This window comes from Trichosurus vulpecula, chromosome 3, assembly GCF_011100635.1.
Source record: "Trichosurus vulpecula isolate mTriVul1 chromosome 3, mTriVul1.pri, whole genome shotgun sequence".
NCBI lineage: Eukaryota > Metazoa > Chordata > Mammalia > Diprotodontia > Phalangeridae > Trichosurus > Trichosurus vulpecula.
Window position 1 is genome coordinate 131,553,397 of NC_050575.1, and position 13,082 is coordinate 131,566,478.

At 43.0% G+C, this 13,082-nt stretch overlaps 1 pseudogene; it reads right to left on the minus strand.

Moving 5' to 3' along the window:
- Positions 1-3,712: 3,712 nt before the first annotated feature.
- On the minus strand, positions 3,713-4,259 carry LOC118843981 (annotated as a pseudogene).
- Positions 4,260-13,082: the final 8,823 nt, after the last annotated feature.

Sequence of the window (13,082 nt, forward strand, 5' to 3'; positions counted from 1 at the left end):
ATTTTAAGCCATGAAACAGAAATACCATTCTCAGACACCATCTTCTTAGTCAGTCTTTTACTTCTAAAATCTGCCTTTCTCTTCTCAAAGGCTTTGCCTTTAATCAGCATTTGTGATGAAACTCTCCTCCATTTAAAATTTTCTGTTTCTTCTTCAAGACTTCACAGTCCTAAGAAATATTGTCTAGGTTCCTTTTGGCACTATAAAATGTGAATCACCCAGAATATTCTGGGTGATTTGATAAATCTTGAAAGATTTGCTGTCACATCTTGGATACATGCCCTATGAAGACGGCCATATTTTTATTATTATTTTGTTATTAGTCATTTTCCCCCTCTGTAAAATGTAGAGATTGCATTAGATGAGCCCTGAATTCATTTGTAGTCTAACATTCCTGATTCTGAGATCCCTTTCAACTCCACCTTCCATAACTGATCATTCTGTAGACTAAGATCTTTGAGTCTGAATGCTGTATCTGGAGCTAGTTTTGGTATCTACTCTGCTTCTGGGACTCTGTGCTTAACCCAGTTGGACACTTAAGAATCTGTGCCACCCCCTCAGTCAATCAGGTGGCACCACCGACCATTCTCTAGATCCTGGCTACGTCATACAGAGCTAACCAGGTAAAATCTCCCTCTTCTCATGTCTCTTAACTCCTCTGGGCAATTTAGCTTCCACATTATGCTCCCCCCACCCCCCACTGCCCCACTCCTTTTTTTTTCATTTCTATCATGTGAGTTCATTGGCAGAAGAGAGACTGACATGACAATATCCTCAAATCCAAAGAAGCATGAAAAGATAGCATCGAAATGATTCCTATAGGTATCTAGTCTAAAGAATCCAAATCACTAATAGGGGTCATTTAATCTAACCCCCTGATTTTATTGATGAAGAAACTGAGGCTCAGATATGGGAAGGGGTTTGCCCAAGGTCATCACATCACTACTGTTGACATCACAGTGTTGGCCCTCTTTCTAAAACACCATGTCAGCTTCTGATCATTAAAATATTCATTTAACCCTTTACCATTTCATATACACCCCCTCAACATTTCCCCTCTCCCACCACACACAAACATAAATTGACAAAGAACTTTGATTTCTATTGTCTGCTGTGCAGAAACCCTGAGTGCCTCCAGCAGGGAGAACACTGACATTCTGTGCTCCAGAGGGTGTGGTGGGATTAGGTTAGTTTGTACAGAATGAGCAGTTCAATAGTCCTTCTTCCCCAGAATGTCCAATTATGGGGGTGGTGGTGGAGGAGGGATAATTTTGCAAATGGACATGTGCTGTTGTTGTTTTTTTTAATTTGGACCTTATGAGGACACAATGGTCCAATCCCAGCCTGAAAGTGAGACCCTGAGAATACTCAGCCCAAGTTAATATCTTCAGCAACAGAAATACAAGCATTAGCAATGGTCCCTATGAGGGTTGAACCACCATTACCATATTGGTTAGAGCCAAGGGCAGACAGCTATGAAGAGATGGGGCTGGTCCCACAGCTTGGCGACAGTACTGGACTGGCATGTTAGAGATTCATAGAATGTCGATGCTGTAATGGACCTTAGAGCATTGGATGTGAGAACAAACATAGAAGACAGGATGTTAGGGACAAAAGAGCCTCAAAAGATAAAATGTTGGCACACAGAAACATTAGAGGTACAAGGAAGTTACTACATCATCTAACCAGGGGTTCTTAACCTTTTTTTCTGTCTACCATTTGGCAGTCTGGTGAAGCCTATGGGCCCCTATCTAGGAATAACTTTTCAAATGCATAAAATAAAATTTTATTGCCAGGATCACTAAGGAAGCCAATTATATTGAAATATAGTCATAAATATATGTATATTTTTTAAAAAGAAGTTCACTGACTCTGGTTTAAGAACCCCTGAGTCCAACCCCCTCATTTTACAAAAGGGAAAACTGAGTCCCAGGGGGTTGGCTCAGGTCTCACTATAAGGTAGCAGTGGAGCTGGGACTTGAACCCATATCTCTTGATTCCCAGGCCTCCACTACACAGAGATTAGAGCTGATGTGGCTAGACTGAGAGAAGGCTCAGAGGTTGTATGTCTAGTATTACCCCCTTGCTGCAGTTAGCGGTCATCTTGCTCCTTCTCCTGTATCCCCAGGTCTAATCTGTGCTAACAAGTGAGGGGTGGGCAGAGGAATTGTCCACAGTTTCAGAGGCAAGCAAACTGTTTGAAAGAGCCCTGTCTAGTTTCCTCCTGGCAGGAAAAGAGACTTAGCCAACTCCCTGACTGTGAGTGAAGATCTAGTGCCTAGGCTTTTGACTGAGGGATCCTGATATGTCTGTCCCATTGGAGATGGGGGCTACTATTGTTATCCCCATTTCACAGTTGAGAAGACTGAGGCAAATGAAGGTTTAGAGACTTACCCAGTCATACAGCTAGTATCTGAGGATGAATTTGAACTCAGGTCTTCCCAAGTCCAGACCCAGCATTCTATCCACTATGCCACCTAGCTGCCACCTGCAATGACTATGGAGTGGGCAACTGCTAACTAATCTCTTTTAAAACCAGGAAAGTAGGATGAGGTCATGCAAATAGTGGTGGAACTGGAATCAGAATTCAGGTCGGAGTTCCAGTTCTATTTATCACTGAGTACTTCAGCACTCTCAGCCTCAGTTTCCTTATCTGTAAAGCAGGAATAATAAAGCACGTGCTCTCTTCCTGGCAGGGTTATGATGAGGAAGAATATTTTAAATTGCTGCATCAATGTGTTATTAATTAATAATGTAACAAAGGCTACAAAAATCTCCTTCTTTCTTAGCACAGATGCCTGCACGGGAGCCAGCTGGCTCTGCCACACCTCCTTCCTCTCAGAGATCTCTCTTAAAGCATCCCTGGGATAATTTCAATAACTGGGCCCAGCTGCCACCAGAGGAAGAAGGAGATGGGAAGACCCATTTGGGGATAAAGGGAGAGCATGGCTCTACCCTACAGAGAGCGGGCTGGGAAGAGGAGAGATGTCAGAGAGGGAAGAAAGCTTCACCATCGACCCCATTGGGGTTGTCACATAGAGATGTAACATTGCTATTAGGGACATTTTCAAAGCACCTGAAAGAACTTCGATGTGACAAGGCAGGAGCTACGGCAACTTCTGGCCCTGAAAGGTTTATTTTCAAGCTTTCTACCCGGCCCGGTAAGGTGTTAGGATAGTTGCTCTGTGGGGATGAGATATTAGTAAGTTATGCCTTTAGGGAAAATGATGAGCCCTATCTGCTGGCAGAACTGGGAGCTGAGGGATAGAGGCAAAGAAGGAAGGGCCCCATGGCTCTTGATGGCACAGACTGTATGGTTGCTACCGACGAGACCTCCTACGAAAAAAGCAATATAGTGGAGACAAAGAACAACATGGCATAGACCAGTGGTGTCAAACTCAAGCAGAAGAGGGGACCAATATACACAAGCAACCCTGTGGGCTGTGCATGACTTAGAAAACCACATATTAGGGGCAGCTAGGTGGTGCAGTGAGTAGAGCACCGGCCCTGGAGTCAGGAGGACTTGAGTTCAAATCCGACTTCAGACACTTGACACACTTACTACCTGTGTGACCTTGGGCAAGTCACTTAATCCCAATTGCCCTGCCAAAAAAAAAAACAAAAACAAAACAAAAAATAGCAAAAACCACATATTAATGTTATGTTTTGTTGCATTTTTATTTAATATTTCCCAATTACAATTTTTTTAATGTTTTTTCCCAAATTTTATTGAATATGAAACATATCTCTACAGTTTCTATTGAGGAGGTTGACCACGTCCACGACCAAATCCACCTCTAAATTGGAATTCTGTTGCTGACCCAGCCCCGGCCTCAGCCTTCTTGTCAGCACCAGGAGGAGCAGCACTTCGTCTGTATGTGTCTCTGTCAGCTTCACCCCGAGTAAGCCGGGCAGGTCGCTCGCCCTCCAGACCTTTGGGCCTTGGCCTTCCTGTCTCAGGACGACTTCTTCGGAGTGTGGCAGGCACAATCTCAGGGGGCAGGTGAAGGTAATCCCGGAGGTACTGTATGCCCTCATTGGTGAAGTATCAGTAGAAATGCCTCCATGCAAACTGCTCCTTAACATAGCCACGAGACTTTAGAGACTGCATGGCCTTCATGACATGGAGATTGGGCACATTCTTGTCTGCCAGCTCGGGGTGCTTTGGCATGTGGACATCCTTCTTGGCTACCATCACTCCCTCCTTAAAAAGGAGTTCATAGATGGCAATTCGGTTCTTCTTGGGCATCAACATCTCGGCGGTGTGGCGGGTGCTGCTCTAGACCTAGCCCAGGCTAGAAAGGCTCCCAATTACAATTTAATTTGGTTCTGGCTGAAGTCTGGAGTGTTGTTGGTTGCAATGCAGCCTGGTCCAGTGTGTGACTCCTCCAGTGTAGAATAAGTATCCCAGGAAGAGCAGTGGTGTAGAGGAGGTAACTCACTGGCTGATATCCCACCCAAGGTAGCAGCTTATTCAGGCAGACCATATAGGACACCTACGGGCAGCTAGGTGGTGAAGTGGATACAGTGCCAGGCCTAGTGTTAGGAAGACCTGAGTTAAAACGTGGCTTCAGACACTTACTAGCTGTGTGACCCTAAGCAAGTCACTTAACCCTGTTTACCTCAGTTTCCTCATCTATAAAATGAGCCGGAGAAGGAAATGGCAAAACACTTCAAAATCTTCGCCAAGAAAACCCCAAAGGGGGCCACAAAGAGTTAGACGTTACTAAAAGCAACTAAACAACAACAAAATATAGGTCACCTATGAGAGGTTTGCCCACTGAAGGGCATCTCTCGATTATCCACAGGCTCAGATGCAAGTCTTTTCTGAGTTCATTAATTTCTTTTTTTAACATACTTATTTCTTTCTTTCCTTCCTTCCTTCTCTCTTCCTTCCTTCCTCTCTCTTTCTTCTTTCCTTTCTTTCTTTTTTTCTTCCTTTCTTCTTTTCTTCCTTTCTTCCTTTCTTCCTTCCTTTTGTTAAGAGCTCTGTGAGCTCGAATGCTTGCAAGGGGAGCTTCTTTGGGAGAGTACCAGATACTGACATTCTCAGGGTTCACCTGGGTTGATTCAGTAAGTCAGAGAAACGAGAAGGCCCCGGGTCCTTTGTATCCAGAAGGAAATTCTGGCAAAGGGGTTGTAGTAAACATGCATAAAAGCCAAGGCAGAGAAACGTGGGCTAATGGGAAGAATACTGAATTTAAAATCAGGATACCAGAGTCCTAGGCCTGGCTCCAATATTTATTAGCCATGTGACACTAAGTAAGGCATTTTATAGCTCTGAAGCTAAACTTCCTCTTCTGCAAAGTGGGAATGATAAGGTTATTATTAACAGGTAAATGTGACCAATAATAATTCACATTTATATAATGTTATAGAGATTTGTTTCTATACATTGTCTCATTTGATCCTCACTCTGTAAGCACTATGTAAATGGAAGCTAGTATTGTTATTATCAGGCAGCAGTAATAATGATTGTAACTGGTGCTCAGAGAGGACTAGATTCCGCAAAACCAAGTCAATATGTGACCTGGCTATTGAGCCACCACTTAGAGGCAAAAGTATCCTGGACAGAGGACAATCTGATAGTGGATAGGTAGGAGAATGCATTTTTACAGAGTACAGTAAAACCAGTGACAGAATTATACAAGGAGAGAGGGATCCCCATTTCCCAACCCTCACTCTCTTTTTTTTGAAGGGGGAAGGCTGGGCAATTGGGGTTAAGTGACTTGCCCAAGGTCACACAGCTAGTAAGTGTGTCAAGTGTCTGAAGCTGGATTTGAACTCAGTTCCTCCTGACTCCAGGGCCAGTGCTCTACTCACTGCGCCACCTAGGTGCCCCCCAAACCCTCACTCTCCTGAGGGTTGGTGGATGACATAGTGCCCTGGTAGCAGTTGCCCGAGAAGTCAGTCAGCAGAGGCTGGCAGAGGCAAGGATGCTTGAAGGACAAAGTGTAGCTGACCAGATATTGTCACCCTGATGTAAAACCCCACTCACCCCATGCTAGTTACAGGTCTGAACTGAGGGCAACTCGACCAGTCCATACCTGTAACCAGGAATCCTCATCTTAACATCTTGGATGAGTAGGACATACTCCCACTTGACCACCTCAAACTCAGATTCTCTGGCTCCAAACCACGTGCCCTATCGTACTACATGCTAGCTTCTCTTCCCCAGGCTTAAAATCCTTATTTAAGTCTATCTGTTCTCATAACGTATGTCTTCCAGTCCTTTCATAAATCCCTGAGGTCACCCTTCTTGCCTATATTTCAGATGTGATCTGACCAGGGCAGAGTACAGGTAAGCTATCACGCCCTAGTTCTGGACACCCTGGTGCTTGTAATGTGATCCATGAAAGCATGAACTCTTTTGGCTACTGATTCAGATGAAGTTTGCAGTTCACTTAGACCCCCAGCTTTTTTTTTCACATGAAGGACTACCTAGTCATATTTCTTTTCTCTTGAACCTTTGCAATTGATTTTTCACACACACACACCCCCAACTGTAAAACTGTACATTTATCCCCATTGAGTTTCATGTCATTCAATTCAGCTGAACATTCTAGACTAGTGGGAGCTTTGGGACTAGACTCTGTCAGTCAAAATATTAGCTCTCCCCACCAACTTTGTAATATATGTGAATTTGACAAGCATGTCATCTACCCCTTTATCTAAGTAATTTTTAAAAAACAGTTGAATAATCAGAGTCACACATAGATCCTTGGATCACTCCACTAGAGACACCCGTCCTATGCACTCACCATGTATTTTTTTGTGTGTTTGTCTTACTACCCAACTAGACTATAAGCTCCATGACATCAGGCAGAAAGGTCCTATGTCGCTACCTGCCCTTGAGAAAGGGGGAAAAGACGGTCTTCTGGGAGGAAGTCAACAACTTTAGCAGCTGGTGCTAAAAACTAGTTTAAAACAGCCTGAGGTTCATCTATCTAGAGGTACAGAACTAAAATTGGGCCATTATTCCGCCCTTCCCCCACACCACTATTCCCCAAAGCAGAAAGGTGCCCCTCCCCCTCCCCAGGACCCCCTCAAGCTGATGGTTTCCTGATGTGTTTCTAATCCCTGGGGGCCGCCTGATGTGGTGGAAAGAATTCTAAACCTGAAATCAGGAAGGGGAAAAAGGTTTAAAGGTTTAAATCTTGGCTCTTCTATTTACTGAAATTTGAATATGTCACTTAACCTCCTGAGTCTCATTTCCCCATCTGCAGAATGGGGATAATGACGCTTGTATCGCCTATGAGTTGTCAGGAGGATTAAATAAGATAATGGATGGAAAGCCCTCTATAAATGCAAGTTGTTATTATTTCAGCTCATGAAGCTGTGGCATGGGGGCTGTGATCTGCACCATAGAGGGAACAGCCATTTAGATGAAGTCACAGATCCTTGGAATGTTCAAATAAGCACAATCATCCTTTCCTCCTCCTCCTCCGGCAGCTGGCCTCTGTACAAGCTGCTTGTCATCTTTCTGAACCACAATTACTGTCCCTGTCGAAAGCTGGACTTGGATATCATGAAGACCCAAGGTGAAATCCTGCCTCAGGGACTTCCCTGGGCAAATCACTTAACTTCTCTGAGCCTCAGTTTTCTCATCTATAAAATGGAGAAGATGAGCCTTGTACTCACAAGGTAGCTGTGAGGAACCTAAGTTGTAAGCTTTACAATGATATAGAAATGGGAATTATTACTACTACTGTTACTAGTATACCAAATAGACTGTAAGCTCTTGGGGAACAAGGACCCAGAACTTAGTACAGGGCTAAGCATACTGGAGGGTACCAATAATTATTTGTTGAATTTCATTGAGTGAAGATCACACTCTCCATTCCATTCTGGGAGCTCACGCACAGAGGCTGCCCTTGAAGAATAGGGATCGTTTTCTTCTGCTTATTTCCATGTGATCCTGGGAGAACCTTGTAACCTCTCGGGGCTCTAGGAGATACTCTAAGACTGTAAATTGCAGAGAAATGTGTAATCTTCATTGGTTGAGGTAGTTTCCTCACCTGAGAGATCCCTATATCAATGAAATCACACGCCCAGTCCAGTCCTACCCCATCCCAGGGCTAAGCATGGGGCATGAGACATCATAGGCGTATAATGAAGAGAGAGAGAGAGAGAGAGAGAGAGAGAGAGAGAGAGAGAGAGAGAGAGAGAGAGAGAGAGGAGAGAGGCTGGTGTTCCCTTTCATTTGTACAATTTCCCACATCACCCTGAGAGCTGGTGAGAAAGTTGTAAAGTCTGAGAGCTGTGAAATTTTAGGGCAGGAGGGTCCCTTCTAACATAGAATATTAGACTATAGAAAACTATATATTAGAGCTAGAAAGGAAACTTAGAACATCAAACATTAGAACATAGACCATTGAATGTTAGAGCTGCAAGGAACCTTAGAAATTACCTAGTTCACCCTTCCCTCTTCCCTTCCCTTCCCCCATTTTGCAGATCAGAGAATCAAAGGATTTTAGAGCTGGAAGGAGTTTCATAAGTTATTTAGTCTAACCTGTATCTAAATAGGCATTTCCACTCCAACCTACCTAAGAGAAAATGGCCATCCATCTTCTTGGTGATGGCCCACTTTCCCAGTTATCTCTGCACTTACTCAACCAGTATAATAAAGAATAATCTAGAATCTACCATGGGTAGCAGGGATCTCACTCCTCCTCCACCACTTCAGAGATTCAGAACCAAACCTGGAGACCTTTAAAAAAGAAAGGAGACCTAGCAGAGGTTCCCCTAGTGAGAGATGTACAAGGCCATCCTCTCAACTCAATAAGCAGCTACACCAATACATCCACTTTGATCAACTGATTAGCAAAACATTGTGTGATAGATGTGAATAGAGCATTGTGCTGGGCTCTGTTAGAGACACAAAATTTAGGTGAGATATAGTCCCTGCCCTCAAACAGCCTAGTATCTAGGGGATACTCTTATCTAGGAAGGTAAAGGACCAACACAGTTATGTAATATATAAATAATATATACATATAAATTATATATATACAATAACAATATATATTACACAATCATATATGAATGATGAGTACATTCAATGGACAAATCAAAACTATGTTTGAGGTCTCAGGGAAAATTTTTGCCACCCAAGAGGTCAGTGAAGGCTTCTTAGAGGAAATGGGAATTTGATACAGTCTTTAACAGACAGGGCAGAGTACAATGAGCAAAAATGAAGGGGGCATTCCAGACATAAAGGGCAGGCTGAACAAAGACAAGGAGGTGTGAAAAGAGGGACGACTAAACAAATGTCAGTAAGCAAATGTGAAAGAATAAGAATCAATGAATACGAAGAATTCAGAGAAGCAATCAACATTTATTAAATACCTACTGTGTGCCAGGCACTGCACTAAGTGCTGAGAATACAGAAAGAGACAAATGACAGACCCTGCCCTCAAGGAGCTTGAAATCAAATGGGGGAGATAACAAGCAAACAAATAAATATATATATATATATATATGTATATGCATATATATAAACAAATTTTATAAAGCAAAACCAGGAAATAATCAACAGAGAGAAGATACTAAAATGAAGAGAGGTTGGAGAAGGTTTTCTGTAGACAGTAGGATTTTGGCTGCTACTTAAAGGAAGCCAGGAGGCAGAGGTGAGGAGGGAGAACATTCCAGCCATGGGGAACAGCCAGAGAAAATTCCCAGAGCTGAGAGATGGACAGTCTTGTTCATAGAATAGCAAGGAGGCCAGTGTCACTAGATTGAAGAGTACATAGTAAGGAGTAAGATGCAAGAAGACTGGAAATGGGAGGTAAGGGTAAGTTGTAAAGGTCTCTGAACATCAAACAGAGGATTTGAATTTGATTCTGGAGGCAATAGGGAGCCACTGGAGTTTATTGGAAACTGGAGTGATATGATCAGACCTTTACTTTAGGAAATTTACTTTGGCAGCTGACTGGAGGACAGATTGAAGTGGGGAGACTCATGGAAGGTAGACCCACCAGTAGATTACTGCTATAGTTCAGGCATGAGTCGATAAAGGTCTGTACCAGGGTGTCAGTATTATCAGAGAAGAGAAGGGGCCATGTGCAAGAGATGTGGCAAATGCAACAAACCGGATATGGAGGGTGAGATATAGTGAGGAGTCTGGTATGACACCTAGGTTGTGAGCCTGAGGATAAGAATGAACAGCACTGAGAGGATGGTGTTGCCCTCAAGAGTAATAGGGAAGTTAGAAGAGGAGGTGGAGTTAGGGGTAAAGATTTGGACACAGTAAGTTTAAGGACATCCAGTTTGATGTGTCTGAAAAGCAATGGGAAATTTGAGAAGCATGGCAAGACATACAGACTGATGCAGAGTGAAGTAATAAGAACCTGGGAAACAATCTATATAATGATTACAATGATAAAGATGGAAACAGCAACAACAAAAAGAAATATATGCTCTATAATTGTAATGACTAAGCTTGGCTCCAAAGAAGAGATAAGAAAATGCACCTCCTTCTCTCCTTTGTAGAAGTGGGAGACTGGGCATGGAAAGTTGCATATGCTGTCAGGTTTGGCTGATGTGTCTATTAGTTTTGTTAGCTTTTTTCCCTATATTTTTTTCCATGCATGGGCTGGCTCACCAGGTAGTGGCAGGATATATTCCAAAATGAAGGTTATGTAAAAACAAAAGATATAGGAAGGGAAGGAGGGAGGGAGGAAGGGAAGGAGGGGGAAAGAGGAAGGAAGGAAGGAAGGAAGGAAGGAAGGAAGGAAGGAAGGAAGGAAGGAAGGAAGGAAGGAAGGAAGGGCCAGGTACTGTAGTAAGCAGAGGATTAAGGTGTGTGTGTGTGTGTGTGTGTGTGTGTGTGTGTGTGTGTGTGAGAGAGAGAGAGAGAGAGAGAGAGAGAGAGAGAGAGAGAGAGGGGAGAGAGAGAGAGAGAGAGAGAGAGAGAGAGAGAGAGAGAGAATTTTTTTGCAGAGGTGAAGAGTTTTATAGTTTAGCTAGGGCATAAAGTACATGGAATGATGAGGAAACTGAGTCACATAGAGACAAAGTGCCATGCCTGAGGCCATACAATTAGTGCCAGAGACTCAAATCCATTTCTGTCTTCAGTCCAAAATTTGTCACTACGCTTCACATTCTATAGAGATACCCTTAAAAAAAAAAACACCAAGATTCCTGCCCACTCCTTTTTCTTTTAATATGAGGCTCTAATATGAGTACCCAGCTTCCTTCAGTGTCTGGAATTTGTTCACCAGTCAGATTGCTAACCAGCCACACTCCCAAAATGCATTTTTCTCCCTGAGACTCCTCACTTTTTAGAACTTGAGGGAGAGTTTCCAAAGCATGTGGGTATATGAGAACAAGTGAGCACTCCCACGCACTGCATAAAAAGATACAGCCCCAAGCCTAGGAGAAGACCCAGGGATGGCAGAGTGTCACTTAACAGTAATTAATCCTGATGTGTGGTGATGAGCAAGACGAGTTTCCGTCAAAGGTTGGGAATGAAAGTGAACAGCTGAGGGTGTGGGGCGTCGTGTTGGAGTTGTTTCTGCCGTGCAGCTCTTGGTGATGAGCGGCAGATGCTTGGGACTGAAATGATTATCAGTCGCCTTTGCTGGCAGAATTCCGAATGTGGGTCAGGCTGGAGGAATATCAAACACATTCGATAACTGCTAGAATGCACAAAGATGGTCCGTCTCTCTCCAGCAAATACATCATGTTTACCACAAGTTGTTTAATGCAAAGCAACAACCCAGGATGGATCCCACCCAGATTGTAGTGAATTCTTTACATGGAACTTTAAATGAATGCTGTGTTTATAAGGAGCACATTAACAAAATGGAAAGATGGCTTTATGGATGGGATCTTTCCAGGCAGTCCAATTTGCCATAACTTTTCCAGTACCAAAAAGAATATAAAAATCTTTCTTGTTTCACCTTGGCATAGAAGAAAGAGTACTGTGCTTGGAATACAAAGACTTGGGTTTGAATCTTAACTCTAGTGCTAACCATCTGTGTGACCATGGGCAAATTATTCTCTCTGAGCCTCTCAGTTCCTTCATCCGTAAAATGGAAATAATTATCTTTGCACTACCTACCTCTCCCCATCCACTGCCCCCTAAGGTGGTTTTGAGGAGTTTTATAAATTTCAGTGTGCTACAGAATTGTGAACTATTTGAATGAATGAATGAATGGATGGATGGGTGGATGGATGAATGAAGCACTCATTATGTGCAAAGCACCGTGCTAAACACTAGAGATACACATGGAAAAGTAAGACAGTCCCTGATCTTGAGGAGCTCGAATTCTATCAGGGCAGACGATACTTATGGTTTCAGCTGCCAGTGAGATGGAAAGGCTCCACGATCCTTAGGGTATAGTATCAGAGCAGGTGGCAATGCTTGTTTTTTTTTAAATAACATTCCCATTGACAAAATCATATCAGTTTCTGATGTTGAAGTATTTGACAGTGCCAAGGCTTTTGGTGACAAGAACTTTCTTTTCTGGGTTTTCAGTAGGACTTGTAGGAGCAGTTGCCAGGTTGCATCTCCAGGAGGGTTCCTTCCCAGGATGATGTCTGAGGACACTGGGCTTGGAGCACTGATGTTCCAAAGGCTCTACAGGTTAGGATCCTGGATTGTTTCCATCAGGGTTTGAAGACAGGCAGCGATCAAGGTGGCTGCAGTTTGACTCATCCGGAATGCAGACATTTGTTATAATAGTCAATCACATAATCAGTAAATGTCAGAACCTGGACTCAAACCTAGGTTTTCAGATTCCAAAATCAGGAATTTTCCTGCCATGGCATACTGACTCTGTGAGTGTTTAATAAATTTGCCTGTTGAATAAATAATAAGTAATGACATTTATATAATTCTTTGAAGTGGATAATACAAGTATTATTACCTACATTTTATAGATGTGAAAACCAAGGTTCTAAGGAGTAAAATGACTTACCCAGAGTCATGCAGTTAGTGTCAGAGAGGTGGATTTGAACCCAGATTTCCTGATTCCAAATTCTGGGTTCTACTTATTGCATTGCCTCTATAGGTGCTTAATGGATGTATGGATGGAAAAATGAATGAGTAGATGGACGGATAGATGGATGGATGAATG